Raw genomic sequence first — 14,946 nt, 5'->3', positions numbered from 1 at the left:
AATTAGTGACGTAGTCATGCTTGCAATCGAGTAAATCTGGATTAAAACACAGTCTCATAAACTTGAAGTATTTAGTACTCTGTAAGGAGCAAACTGTTCTAAGTCCTGTCCAGAACATTAAACTTCAAATTACGAGCACTCGAAAACATTCGCAAGTCTTAGACACTCGTGTAGAATAAACAGTCACTTCATAATGTTCAGACGAAGCACAATTTATATCACGTCCCGTCGGAGTAAAAATTTATCACTCACAGTATAAAGAAATCCGTACAAGTCCATATTCGACGCGATTGGGTCAAAGTCTACGGACTCGAAGATTGATAGCCGCTTCACGCTAGATCACGGTCCTCGCGAACCGACTGTATGAACTCCACTGCCTAGCGTGCACATACACACTCTGGCCACACACTCAGGCCACACATTGCTCTGCTGAGCGAAGCAGTACTGTATTTATATTTGATCCGGGCCTCCACATCTCGTTCCATAACTTCATCGCCTCATGTCAGATTTACGTGAAACTCTGCAGGAACGTAGATAAGGGATCGGGTTACACGATGATATTGTTAAATTTGTTTAATTATTATTATGGGGAATGTTATTACCCGTAGAAACTCGAAGAACATTCCACATCAGTCTAGGCTCTGTGTTGTGGTGAGGCATGCTGTGACGTCACCCGCTCTCTACGTCACACGCACACAGCTGTTGCTCGCCAACCAGTCAGTCTTTCGTAGCCGGCCTGGAGCGTAATGCATAAGTTTTTAAAATTTCTATTACGGGGACTTAGTTTTGTACCGCCGTTACTGGTACATCTCCCCCTCCTCCTGGGGAAAAAAAATTCGATAGGATTTTCTTTTAATGATCTCTCCTGAAATATTTATTTAGGTTGGCTGCATTGTAAATGCCCTCGATGCTTCCATCCAGCTTATTAATTTTGTATGCCCCGGTTTCGAGAACCTCTGCAATTCTATATGGTCTTACATAAAGTGGGCAAAACTTTGCATAAATGCGAAGTTCGGGGTGCGAAACAGCTGGTTTTCTTATCAATGGCCAGGGAGTTTAGATACGGAGTGACACATTTAGAAATGATACCATTATTCTCCATCTCTTTGATCACCGTCGTGGCTTCCTCTCGGTACTTCTCAGGAACTGGATAGGGCCGTTTTTTATAAGGAGAGGTGTCCTTAACATTCAATTCGTACTCAAAATCTCTTAATAACGCCGGGTTTGTCATCAAAAACCTCAGGAAATTTCTCAAATATTTGTCCAGTTGCCTCTGCCATGCGGGAATCGAACTCTGGGCTTTCAGCCGCACTGGTGAGAAATATGAAGTGATCACGACCTTCGTCGAACACATCCTCAATAATGGGCACTTCCTGGCTCTCGACGGGTCCCTCTTGACCGGGTCTACCCTCTTCGCAATCTATTACATCGGCAGGCAGAGCATCGCTCATGTTGCCTCCGGTTTCTATGAATGGGGTACCAAGACCTTGGCACTTCAAATTATTACAGTCTACCAGCTGCAACTCTACAGAGTCGATGTTAAAAAATCGTATGACGTTGGCAGGGTAATCAATGATTCCCCCATACTTGGCTAGGAAATCTAACCCTAGGATGACGTTGAGTTTCATCGGCGAAATGACTAGGAATATATGCTCGAACTGGACACCTTCAATGTCAAATGTAACGAAAGCTTGAAATTTACATTTGATATGCCTGTCCGGTACTATCCCTTTAATTTTGACCTGTGCGACTGGTATCAATAACATGTCTTCTCCCCCTTCAACATTTCAATTAACCTATCAGAAATTAATGAGGCCTGAGCTCCAGAATCGATTAAGGCGGTTACGTACAGGGTATCCAAAGTAATATTAATAACAGGAAGTCTTCGTTGGACCTTTGGTGTTGTAGGAGTGGGATCTTCATACAAGAGATCTGAGTCATCCAAGTACCAGTAATTAATATTAGTGACAGAAATTATTTCTCCTCTACTCCGGTTTTCAGGCAATCTTATTGTTGTGTTGTCGAAGTTTTTTAATTGCGCCTGTCGATTCGGGGTTTGTCGCAGGCGTCGTGTTCTGTCTTTTGGCGTGCTCTTGGTATTCTAAAGAGGTAGCGCCAGGTAATCCTTCATCCCGGTTTCGATTCTGGATATATTCGCGAGTTTCTCTCCATCTTCTTTCGATCTCGGCTCTCGGCGAATCTCCATCTCGAGTAAGCGACTCAATAGGTTTCTTCCACGTTTGATTACGTCTGTAAGGCGTACTTTGCCCGTATGGACGTCTCCTAAATCGCCGGAAATGAGATAACGAATCTCTCCGTGGTTCCACTTCCTCACGGGGTTCGGGATTCGATCTCGGCGGGTTGTTAACTTCGGCATGGTTGGTTGCAACCTCTTTCGTCTTAGCAACCCTGGGCGGATTTTGTGTATGGGCAGTGTCAAGTTTCCTTAATAAATTATCAAGTTGTTCTAGGTCTTGAACATTGGCTGCCACAAGAATTTCTTGTACATGCGCCGGAAATTGTTAAGTTACTACCTGTATTATCTCCTGTTGTGGCAAAGGAGGATCAAAGAATTGCATCTTCTTTAATTGAGAAATGAGAAAGTCGGAATATCGTGAAGAATTAATCGCAGTGTTGTATCACCTGGAGTACAACTGTAGCTTAATCAACTGTAAAATTTCTGAATTCCAAAACCTCTTCAACAACGCCTCCTTGAACTCATCATAGGTTTGCATGTTAAATTTAAATGCTGTGTACCAATTTAATGCTTTCCTTCCAATAATCTAGAAGCTATCCTCAATTGATGATAGGATCGTACTTTATTATCTTGAAATTACTCTTCAATATTAAGAAGGAATTCTTTCGCTGTGTACTCTTCCTTTCCGGAAAATTTTGCAGGTTTATCGTCTGATAATTTTAAAACTGTGGAAATGCTAGAAGTATCTCCGCTAGACCATTGACATTCGTGTGTAGACACCTCCTTCTCCACGTGAGATATCCTATTATCAATGGTCTCTATTTTTCCTTGCAATTCGACGTTGATAGTCTTAACTTGTCCACGGATGGAGTTTTCCACGCTCTGGACTTCCTTTTCGAGGTCCTGCTTCACTTCATTTACGTCGCGGCCTATGCGAATGATTTGAGTATGTGCGCTATCTAATTGGGTTTTTACATGCTTATCTGTTTCATCTTGCTTTGTTTTAAGTAAATTAACCTCATTACTTATTTTCTGGAAGTTAGTCTTAAAAGATTCATGGATGTTATCCTGAATAGAGGCTATTTTTGCTTGTGCCTGTGATAACTGACCATGAGATTCTTTAAATTCTGCCTTTAAGCTTTCAACTTCCTTAATCAATTGATGTGAGGTGGGAAACGAAGCTTTTAAGTCTTCAACTATTTGTATTTTATGGTCTTGTTTTACTGTTTCTAAGTCACGGATGAGGCGTTCGTTTATTTCCGTAAACTTAGAATTAATCTTCGCATTAGTTTCTGAGAATCGTTTTTCAATTTCAGAACCAGCTTTAGTAAGCCTATTTTCCAAATTAGCATTAACTTCGGTAAACTTGGTATTAATTATTTTAGTTACTTGTGTGATACGACTTTCTAAGTTGGCTGTAGTTGCGGCAATGGCCTCATTAATAGGAGTGTTAATCTCATTAATACCAGATTCTAAAGTAGTACCTAATTGAGCAGTTGCAGCATTGGCCTCGTTAATATGAGCTTGTAAATCAGCACCTACTTGAGCATGCGATTCGGCAATACGTTCATTTAAGCTAATCTTAAGAGCTTCAATAGCAGCTAAAATATTTTCCAGTTTGATGGTTATGTATGTAAACCAAGCAACAAAAAAATCACAAATCACTTGAAAAGAATTCAGATATCACCATTATTGTCCAATGGTTTAAAGTTCATGTTCAAAGTCATTCAAACATTCTCAAAAAGAAAATTCTCCAAGACATTTAACACACACACAAAATTATCCCATATCATTGATAACACTTCTTATAAAAGAAAAGTTAAATCTTGTTAGAAAGTTCTTTGGAATATTAATGGCTATTCCACACAAAGCACTGGAAATGTATCTGGATTAAGTTGCTAAGTCACACGATTTTAGTGCGATTTTGTCTATCACTGCACTTCTTAATTTATTACTAGTACTTCAAAATTGAGCATAGAATGGTCAAGTGTCAATTTAATTTCTACTGCACTCATAATTGAGTTCTTATATTGCTGAAACGCTAATTTCTAGATCTACTGCACTCCAAATCGGCCCCAACACGACTGGGGCGCCAATTTCTCCCCCTCTCATCTGTAACAGTAAATGTGGTACTTCGGTAGACATGAGACGCAGGGCGTGTACCATTCGTTGAAGTGCGTACAGGGGGAGAGGGTTTGTTTAGAAATAAATCTTAAAATTTTTCCTCTGAGTTCATTAATAAATTCAAAGTCATGTCACCTCTGTACAGCAGATACAGTAGAAAATGTTCCTCGTCCTAGGGCTGGCGATGTTCTTGGATTCCGGCAGCTCCTCCTTTTCCCATACCAGTGAACCACCATTCCTCCCCCGATGGAAGTTCTAGAAGATCCATCCGACGTCTTGAAGACCCATACGGTGCTGATGAATGGCGATGAGGTAGTCCTCGTAGACGATGAACGTTAATGAACATCGTTAAGCCTTCGGGCGACTTAATGCAAAGACTGCTTCTGCACAGATGAGAGGAAAGTTTATCAATGGTTTTAACAAGGTTCAAACACGAAAAAAGGTATCTTTGAGAGTTTATCACACGGTGAAATGTCACTAAATTTTGTCCCGTGTTAAATGAAAATAAGGCCACTAGACTCGAATGAGCATGTAAGTTTAATACTCATAAAAATAAAAGTCCACTCGAAACTTATCGTCGAATTTTAACAGAGTCACTTGAAGTTTGTGCACTTGGCATAATGTAAAGTAATGCCGCACGAATTAGTTCTTAGTTTGAAACACTGTTCAACAAAATTTAATTGGATTAGAAAATAAAGATGTTTCACTCGTGATTTCGAACTCATTCACGTATTGATAATAACATGAAATTAAAAGACGAAATTAATCATGTATTGACAGTCCTCGGTTCGACTGTTCATAAAATCGAAACGCACAACTGAATGTTCGTAGAATTGAAATGTGCTGTTTAATAGAATTGAAATGCACAGTTCACATATGCACAGTTTACAGTTCATGACCTAAAGTTCATGAAATGGTAAATTAGTGACGTAGTCATGCTTGCAATCGAGTAAATCTGGATTAAAACACAGTCTCATAAACTTGAAGTATTTAGTACTCTGTAAGGAGCAAACCGTCCTAAGTCCCGTCCATAACATTAAACTTCAAATTACGAGCACTCGAAAACATTCGCAAGTCTTAGACACTCGTGTAGAATAAACAGTCACTTGATAATGTTCAGACGAAGCACAATTTATATCACGTCCCGTCGGAGTAAAAATTTATCACTCACAGTATAAAGAAATCCGTACAAGTCCATATTCGACGCGATTGGGTTCAAGTCCACGGACTCGAAGATTGATAACCGCTTCACGCTAAATTACGGTCCTCGCGAACCGACTGTATGAACTCCACTGCCTAGCGTGCACATACACACTCTGGCCACATACTCAGGCCACACACTGCTCTGCTGAGCGAAGCAGTACTGTATTTATATCTGATAAGGGCCTTCACATCTCGTTCCATAACTTCATCGCCTCATGCCAGATTTACGTGAAACTCTGCAGGAACGTAGACAAGGGATCAGGTTACACGATGATATTGTTAAACTTGTTTAATTATTATTGTGGGGAAAGTTATTACCCATAGAACCTCGAAGAACATTCCACATCAGTCTAGGCTCTGTGTTGTGGTGAGGCATGCTGTGACGTCACCCGCTCTCTACGTCACACGCTCGCCGTCCAGTCAGTCTTTCGTAGCAGGCCCGGAGCGTAACGCGTAAGTTTTTTTAAAGATTTCTATTACGGGGACTTAGTTTTGTACCGCCGTTACCGGTACAATATAAAGAGATAGAAGATTTAATACAATATGTAAAGGTGACGAGAATCTAATTGTGATGGGAGACTGGAATATAGTGGTATGCAAAGGAGGATAAAGTAGGAGAATTCGGATTGGGACAAAGGAACGAAAGAGGAAGTCGGCTGGGTGAATTCTGCACTGATCATAATTTAGTCTTTGCTAATACTTGGTTCAAACACCACAAACGACGGCTGTATACGTGGAAGAGACCTTGAGACACTGGAAGGTATCAAATAGACTTCATTATGATTAGGCAGTGATTCAGAAACCCGGTGTTGGGTTGGAACACTTTCCTAGGAGCAGAAGTGGACTCCGACCACAACTTGTTGGTCATTAAATGCCATCTGAAGTTGAAGAAATTGAAGAAAGGAAGGAATGCAAGGGGATGGGATCCAGTCATGTTGAAAGAAAAGAATGTGAGGGATTGTTTCAAGGAACATTTTGCAAAAGGATTAAATGAAAAGGCTGAAGGAAACACAATAGAGGAAGAGTGGATAGTAATGAAAAAAGAAGTCAGTAGGGCTGCTGAAGAAATGTTTGGAAGGAAGAAAAGATCAAGTAAGAATCAATGGATAACTCAGGAGATCCTAGACCTGATTGATGAACGACGAAAATACGAAAATGCTAGAAATGAAGAAGGCAGAAGAGAATACAAGCGATTAAAGAATGAAGTGGATAGAAAGTGCAAGGCAGCTAAGGAAGAATGGCTGAAGGAGAAGTGCAAGGATGTCGAAGGTTGTATGGTCCTAGGGAAGGTAGGTGCTGCATACAGGAAAATTAAGGAAACCTTTGTAGAAAGGAAATCTAGGTGTATGAATATTAAGAGCTCAGATGGAAAGCCACTTCTAAGAAAAGAAGACAAAGCAGAAAGATGGCAAGAACATATCCAACAGTTGTATCAAGGTAAAGATGTAGATGATTTGGTTCGGGAACAGGAAGAGGCTGTTGATGCTGATGAAATGGGAGACCCAATTTTGAGGTCAGAGTTTGACAGAGCTGTGAGTAATAAATAGGAACAAGGCTCCTGGAATTGATGACATTCCCTCTGAATTACTGACTACCTTAGGAGAAACCAGCATGGCAAGGTTATTCCATTTAGTGTGTAAGATGTATGAGACAGGAGAGTATAATTAATTTATCTCCCATTTAAAAAAATATAAGAGCGGAAATGAACAATCAAATCAAAATCACTTCAAATGCAATGGAGGTGTCTACCTTGGTGGCAAATGGCACACAAAAATACGTTACTATCAAGCATTAAATTGTCAATGAACAGACAGGAAGACAATTTCCTAAAATACAGTATTATGCAATTTACACTAACTTTTTTCTTTTAAACACACAGCTCATCATTAATAAATTTACAATATTTACAAAATTTAACTAATGATGATGATGCTTGTTGTTTAAAGGGGCCTAACATCGAGGTCATCGGCCCCTAATGTTACGAAAAGGTATGACAAATTAAAAATCCAAAATTCTCCACTGACCAGAACTAAATACGTGAGGACGAAGAATGAAAGAATGGACATGAATTTAAAGCAATCAGTGGATGCGACCCGCAATGCCTTACATTCACAGAAACTGGCGTAAAACAATAGGATTACTGACCAAGGGACTGTTGCTATAGCGTAACACTGAATGGATGATGCTTGCAGTCTAAAGGGGGTCGAAAATCCAAGTTATCGGCCCCGCATAACGCTACTTACCTCTAGGAAGGTAGAATATGGTATTTGTCATGTTGCGGTACTAATCAAAAGTAGCAGAGACTTGCGGTATTCCACACATTATGGTACTACACACAGGTTATGAAATTCGACATGCAATATAGACCTATGGGTTTTCTCACCTTGCAGCGCCATTTACAGGCAACGCAAACCTATGGTGTTCATCACATAAAAGTACTAGCCACAGGGACCTGCACTATCCTGCGGTATTTCTCATAGAGTAGGTACTAATCACAGACAAGGCAGGACCATGGTAGCTATCATCTCATGGTCCCGCTCATATGGTGGTACTAATCACAGGTACTGCAGAAGCCGATCGCACGGTGCTCCTATGATACTAATCACAAACCTATTTGGTACCTAATATAGTGGTACTACGCGCAAGTAAAAGCGAACCATGATGTTCTCCGCATGGTGGTACTAATCACAAGTAGTTTCGTGGTTCCTTGGTCGCCCCTTACGACAGGCAGGGAATAACGTGGGTGTATTCTTGGTCTGCGTCCCCCAACCCACAGGGGGGTTGTGTGTTTGGTCCGCGAGAGGTATTTTATTTCCCTCAAGTCCGCCAGCAAGCCGCTTAGGACCCCCTATACGCCACCTGGGACGCGCAACGTGGGAGTATCACTTCTCCCCCTGCTACGCCAGCGTAGTAGGTTCGTGGAAATTTTACTCATAATATCCTCTGTATTTAAAAACATTATCAACTGATATACAACATGTGGAGTTATTTCAAACAATAATATACAACTGCTATTAGATTAAAATTTAAGTTGCATTTATATATTTTATTTTCTTATATATTTTGGAACCTAACTTGCATAGCGACCTGCTGCGTCTTAACCCAAGTCCTTTCGCCACTGCTTTTTAGACAACTGATAAGAGATAGGAATGTGAAAAGGGACACACTGTAGGATAGCAGTAGACAACTTAGCGCAGAAAAAGCGGAACATTTTTAAATATGTAAATTTAGAATTACCTATATATTTGTGAATATTCAGCAGAGAATATGCACACATACATACGGGGATGGAGGCACTTCCGTGTATTTGTACATGTACAATTTTAGGAAAATAAATAAATAATAGTATTAATGATAAATACTATCTCCAAAATATTACCCAATACTATTCCTTACTTCCTTTTTCCTTTCTGCTGACCCCTATTTCAACAATGACTAGCTATTTTATTTATCCTCTTATTACCGGAGTAATAATGTATATCCTCTCTGTGAATACTTCAGTGCTGGTGGCATGGCCATTGAAATTCGTGTCTTTAATGTGGTTTGCCGCTGCGTTATTCATCAAGTGATTCATGGTCACAGATACTATGGTTTTCAATATTTATAAACATTAACTTCCACCGGCTTTAAAGTTATTAATGAGCCCATCTGTGGTGTATGGCCAGACAGTGCCTTTTCCAGTATTCTTCTGCATTTTAGTGTCGTCGGTATGAACTATCTCGCCACTCTCCCCCTCCACCGAGTGAGTATGCGCACGTAAACATTGCGACTGTGGTCTGACTTCTGGCTTCTGGGTTGTCGTCAATAAGGTTCTGTGATGGAAGGACGGCGTGATTCTCCGCTTGGCGGCGTGGAGAGACCCAGGGTGAAGTTGGTTTGATAGGGCTTACGCCCTCGTCAACTTTGCAATTTAATTTCAAATTTTGTTATCATTTAATGCACCTCGCCTGGAATTTTTGAGTGCCCTCTAAGGGTTACCTTTACCACACGTAAGTAAGGATATTATGCTGAAGCGTACTGACGACTACGGCAAGATACTACACCGTAAGTGTTTTCTTTAACTCATCTTTAACTTGTTCCAACTGGTGAACTGAATATTTCTAAATGCCTTGTTCCGCCATTGTGAGGGAATCCTGAATCGTGAAATTTCTGAAGCTATTTCGAAGAATATAAAGATTACGGAATTTCATGAGCTTGTACTATCAAAATTTATTCCTTCTTTAGCACTGCAAAATTTGTTTCCTCAATATTGTTTTAGGACTCAACTATATCTTAGACTCGAGGTTTTATTGCATGTTATTTCGAATTTCGGTGCCAGAAGAAGAAATGGTGGCACATATTCTGAAAGGTTTTCCTCCCTACAACCGATCCTACCTCTTCCTCAGGAAGAGCCCGACTAATTTTGTGGAATTAGAGGCTGCTTGTGCCTTTGCTGAATATGTCAAGCACGGGGACGCGGCCAGACCCATCTGCCACCCTCCTCCTTTTAACCCGGCCTCGCCTCAATCTAGGGATAGTGGAAATCTTAAAAATGGTATAATTGTGGATAACGTGACCACCTTCGGAATGCTCGCCCGTCAATAAAGCGTAGTACTGGTCCTTGTTCTTATTTGTGTGGGTCGAGGCAGCGCATTAAAGATAATTGTCCAACCTCTTTCAAAAAACGCAATCAATGACTAAAGGTTAATAGTAATACTTGTGAATCTTGCCCCAGAATTTTCTGTGGATTCAGAGAGAGTTATTTGTCGGCAGGAATGTAATAAAATCTCCGATTTGGTTGAGTCTAAAAGTACCTTCGCGAAGGCAGAGCTGAATAATGAACCGATTGTTGCTTTAAATGACTCGGGTAACGTTGTCATTTTAATATATGATGATGATGCTTGTTGTTTTTTCTATTTGCTTAACGTCGCACCGACAGAGATATGTCTTATGGCGACGATGGGCTAGGAAAGGTCTAGGAAGTGGAAGTGGCCGCGGCATTAATTAAGGTACAGCTCAAGCATTTGCCTGGTGTGAAAATGGGAAACCACGGAAAACCATCTTCAGGGCTGGCGACAGTGGGGCCCGAACCCACTATCTCCCGATTACTGGATACTGGCCGTACTTAAGCGACTGCAGCTATCGAGCTCGGTGCTTATCGTCTTTCACCTCCTCACATCGAAGGTCAACGGCCCCCATTAATTGATGCCAGTTGGTATGATGAAATAAGGTCCTCTTGTAAACTGCCTCAGTTGCAGAAAGTCAAAATTGCACGTGTCACGGCTAATAAGGATAAGATGGAAATTTTTGGATCTGTTGACGTGATATTGCGTATTGGTAATTTTACCTGGAAGGTTCATTGCTTGGTATCTCCGAAGCTAGCTTGTAGTATTATTTTAGGCACTGACTTCTTGTTAAGGACCGGATTCGTTTTAGACCTCCAGGCTAAACAATTATACTTTAAATTTTCCTCAAATTGTAACGTCGATATTATTGATGCTCCTTTGGGTACCTTCAGAATTTCTTGTGTAGGTAGGCAGCTACCAGGGAAGAACAATGAAATCGATCAGTTGGATCTTGATCATTTGGATTATCAACAAGCTAATAAAGTCCGTAACTTGTGCCATCAATTTCCTGAGGTATTGACCAACAAGTTAGGACTGACGAATGTATTGGAGTACGATACTGAACTGTCTGACATCCAACTTGTTAGAACTCCTCCTTACCTCTTTCACCTCCTCGCATGCTAGAACTCTAAAGGATTATCGACCAAATGCTTGCCAATGTTGTCATCAGACCATCCATTTCTCCTTATGCCTCTCTGGCTTACCTGGTACCTAAACCCTCTGGAGGATACCGTGCCGTTATCGATTACAGATCCCTTAATCGCACAATCATCCTGCAATCTATTCCTTTGCCAGATTTACATGTTTTGGGTGGTTCTCCGCCCATGTTCTTTACCGTGTTAGATCTAAATCAATCCTATTATCAGATTCCGCTCTCTAAAACTTATATTTCCCTGAACCGCCTTCATCACGGACTGGAATATTTATGAGTACCTCAGGTTGACGTTCGGACTATCTTGCGGAGCAGCTGTTTTAACTAGATTTCTGAATTCTATTCAAGGGGATATCAAGTTTAAGTTTGTTTTCAATTACCTTGATGACTTGTGATCTTCTCGAATACCTTTGAAGAACACGTGGATCATGTCACGGAAGTCGTTGAGCGTCTGAAATAGGCTGGTCTTACTGTGAAATTATCCAAGGCAACCTTCGCCAAGCTATATATATATCCTTTCTTGACCATGTCGTGTCGCCCGACGGAGTCTCCGTTGATCAATCTAGGACCCAGGCTATCAGGGAATTCCAACCACCTAAGGACGTAAAAGGTGTTGCACGCTTTGTGGGTACGGTAAATTTCTTCCGCAAGTTTATCCCGAATTTTGCTGTGGTACCTCACCCCTTAACTATCTGAGGCGTAAGGATGTCGAGTTCATCTGGGTCCCTCCCAGCAAGAAGCCTTTGAAACTCTGAAACTTGCCTTATCGAATGCTCCTTGTTGGCCATACCCGACTTTAGTAAACGTTTCATTGCACAAACTGATGCCTCTGGAGAAGCTGTTGCTGGTGCACTCTTTCAGGAACATGAGGACGGTCGTAGACTCGTTGCCTATGTGTTTAGGATACTCAATAATCTGGAGAGTAAGTACTCAATCTATGAGTTGGAATGTTTGGGCGTACTGTTTGCACTTGAGAAATTCAGACCCTTTATTGAACATGTAAATTTTGACCTTGAACTGACCCAAAAGAACGGGCAGAATCACTAGATGGGCACTTAGGATTCCCGCTTTTAGTTTTCAGGTTAAGCGTATCAGAGGTTCGGAGAATGTCACCGCTAACAGCTTAAGTAGATGTAATATTGTTAGTGTGGGCGCCATTCTTCCGGATCTACCTTTGTTATACCATGAGTTTGGCGATCAAAAAGCTGATCCTGAGTTGAATGAAATCACCGACAAGATTAGTGACGGAATGGTAGTAAAACCTTATTCTCTGGTGAAGGGTGTTCTATGTTGAAAAGGTCGAATTGATGCTAATTTCATTATTGTTCTTCCCAAGGTCCTAGTGCCAATCATCTTCAAATATTATCACTGTTGACGCATTGGTGGTCACTTAGGCACATTTAAAACTAGGCAGAAAATTAGAAAATTATTCATTTGGAAAATGGTTAAGTCCTGTAAAACTTGTGCCATCAGTAAACCCAACCTGAAGAACCGTGTTGGTTTATTTTCATCTTCAGAAGCCTCTCGGCAGATGGAAAGGTCATTCATCGATTTTTGTAGGTCCGCTCCCTCGCTCTACCTTGGGAAACATTCATATCTTTGTGTGTATTGATGCGTACTCGGTTTTCCGGGATTATTCCCACTAGATTTATGACTTCTCGTACGTCTATTAAGTTGCCTTAATTCTATCTTCGCATCCTTTGGTCCTCCCAAGTTTCTGGTTTATGACAATGCCAGTGCATTCACTAGCCACTTGTTTAAGAAGTACCTATTCCAGTTGAGCATTTCCCATGTTACTACAACTCCAAACTATCCAAACCCATCTTACGCCGAGAGAATGAACAGGAACCTGAAATCTTCCCTGATTGCATATCATCACAATAACCAATCCAAGTGGGATTCTTGCCAACAATGGTTAGCCCATGCCTTCAATTCTGCCTCACACGAATCTCATAGTAAACCTCCCATGTTCCTTATGTTCTGTTACACCCCGTATTCTCCTATGTCCAACGAACTTGGTATTGATAATATTCCCGACCTGTCTAAACCCAACTATGTTCAGAAGAAGAAATTGTCGATATCCTGTAAGACAGGCAGAGATAAGTACAACGAATGTAGAAAGTCAACTAGGTTGAAAGTTGGTGATCAAGTTTTTGTCAGGTCCTATACCATTAGTACAGAAATTAACAAATTTTATGCTAAGCTTGCTCCTAGGTATCAAAGTCCCTGTACTATTTTACAGTTTTTGTCTCCAGTATCGGTACTGGGGAGTGACCCCATCACCAAGAGGATTAGGTGATCCCTCTTCTCTCTTAAGGGCTTCTTGATAATACGTATGGTATATAGTTCGGACCTGCGGATGAGGGCTACATTTCAGTGAGAAAATTTGTTTAATTATCTTTAGATTATTTTGTAACTATTCTGGTTGCGTGTGAATTTTATTTAGTAACTTTTCCATGTATAGTATTTTTGTTTTGAGTATTGCTTCCTGACCGTATGACCTTTTTCTCTCCAGAAATTGTTGTTTAGTAGTGTGCGAATTAATTACAACGTGTTATGATTTTCTGCACCAAATCTTCTGCATTCATGTCTCATGTGAATCTTAATATCACTGTGTAGTAGCTTACTACCGTGTACTTGTTACCATTGTATTTTAAAATGTGATTGTGGTTCGTGGCGTGTGGATCCTTTCACTTGCGCTATTGGCACCTATTTATTTAATCGTTAATATCTCATTGTTCCTTTGGTTTGGGTGCATGCCTGTTCTGTCCATCATAAATTGATTCTATCCTGATCATTCAAGATTACTAAATTTTCATCATTAATTTAATTATGTATTATGTAGTAGCCTTTGTCTTGTAGCAAATTTTGGAAAATTGTATATAATATTAGGTCTGTCCATTGTTGTTCACTGGTATGAAAACTGTTAAGGTGTCCTAACCTGTATTTATCTTTAACTGTGTTACTGCCTATATATCGCATTAACAGTTATATTTGAGTGATTTTATGACTTATTTGTGTAACTTACATTATTGTAGTGTTTTATTTATATTTCTTGAAATTGTGAATAGAGGGCAGCACTTGGCTTCCGGGACTGTTTTCTGGCGCAAGTGACTGGCGAGAGAAAGGGAGTGAGTAGCGCGGAGTAGCGCGTCAGACATGCCGCTAGTAACATGTAGAGACAACAGTCTCACAAAATACTAGCACAACAGTGCTAACCTTTCAGGTGCAGCCAAACCATTGGCACAATAACAATTAGGAACACAAGTGTAAAGAATATTTCGAGTGTTAATTTGTGTCAGTACGTACCGCATGTGTAAATAAAATTGTATATGTACAAGAAGTACGTTCAGTACTAGTCCCTTTTGTAGTTCACGTACATCTGAATATATAAGTGACTTGTGTACTTTTTATGTTTTATATACTGTATTGCCTTAATAACATTTAAGTGGTCCTCCGAAAGTGTAATTCATTGTTTTATGTGTGGTTATCATACGCGACCTCCAGAGGTAAAGTTTTTGATCGAAAAATAAACAACATTTTCATCTCGGTCAAACATTTTGGTCCTAACGGGCCGGATACTTCGAGCTTTCATTTTATGTGACAACAAACATAGTGCATTTACAGTGACTGGATTATGCCGATAATATATTGTGATGTATCGT

Source organism: Anabrus simplex, chromosome X, assembly GCF_040414725.1.
Source record: "Anabrus simplex isolate iqAnaSimp1 chromosome X, ASM4041472v1, whole genome shotgun sequence".
Lineage (NCBI taxonomy): Eukaryota > Metazoa > Arthropoda > Insecta > Orthoptera > Tettigoniidae > Anabrus > Anabrus simplex.
This window is presented reverse-complemented; position numbering follows the sequence as displayed.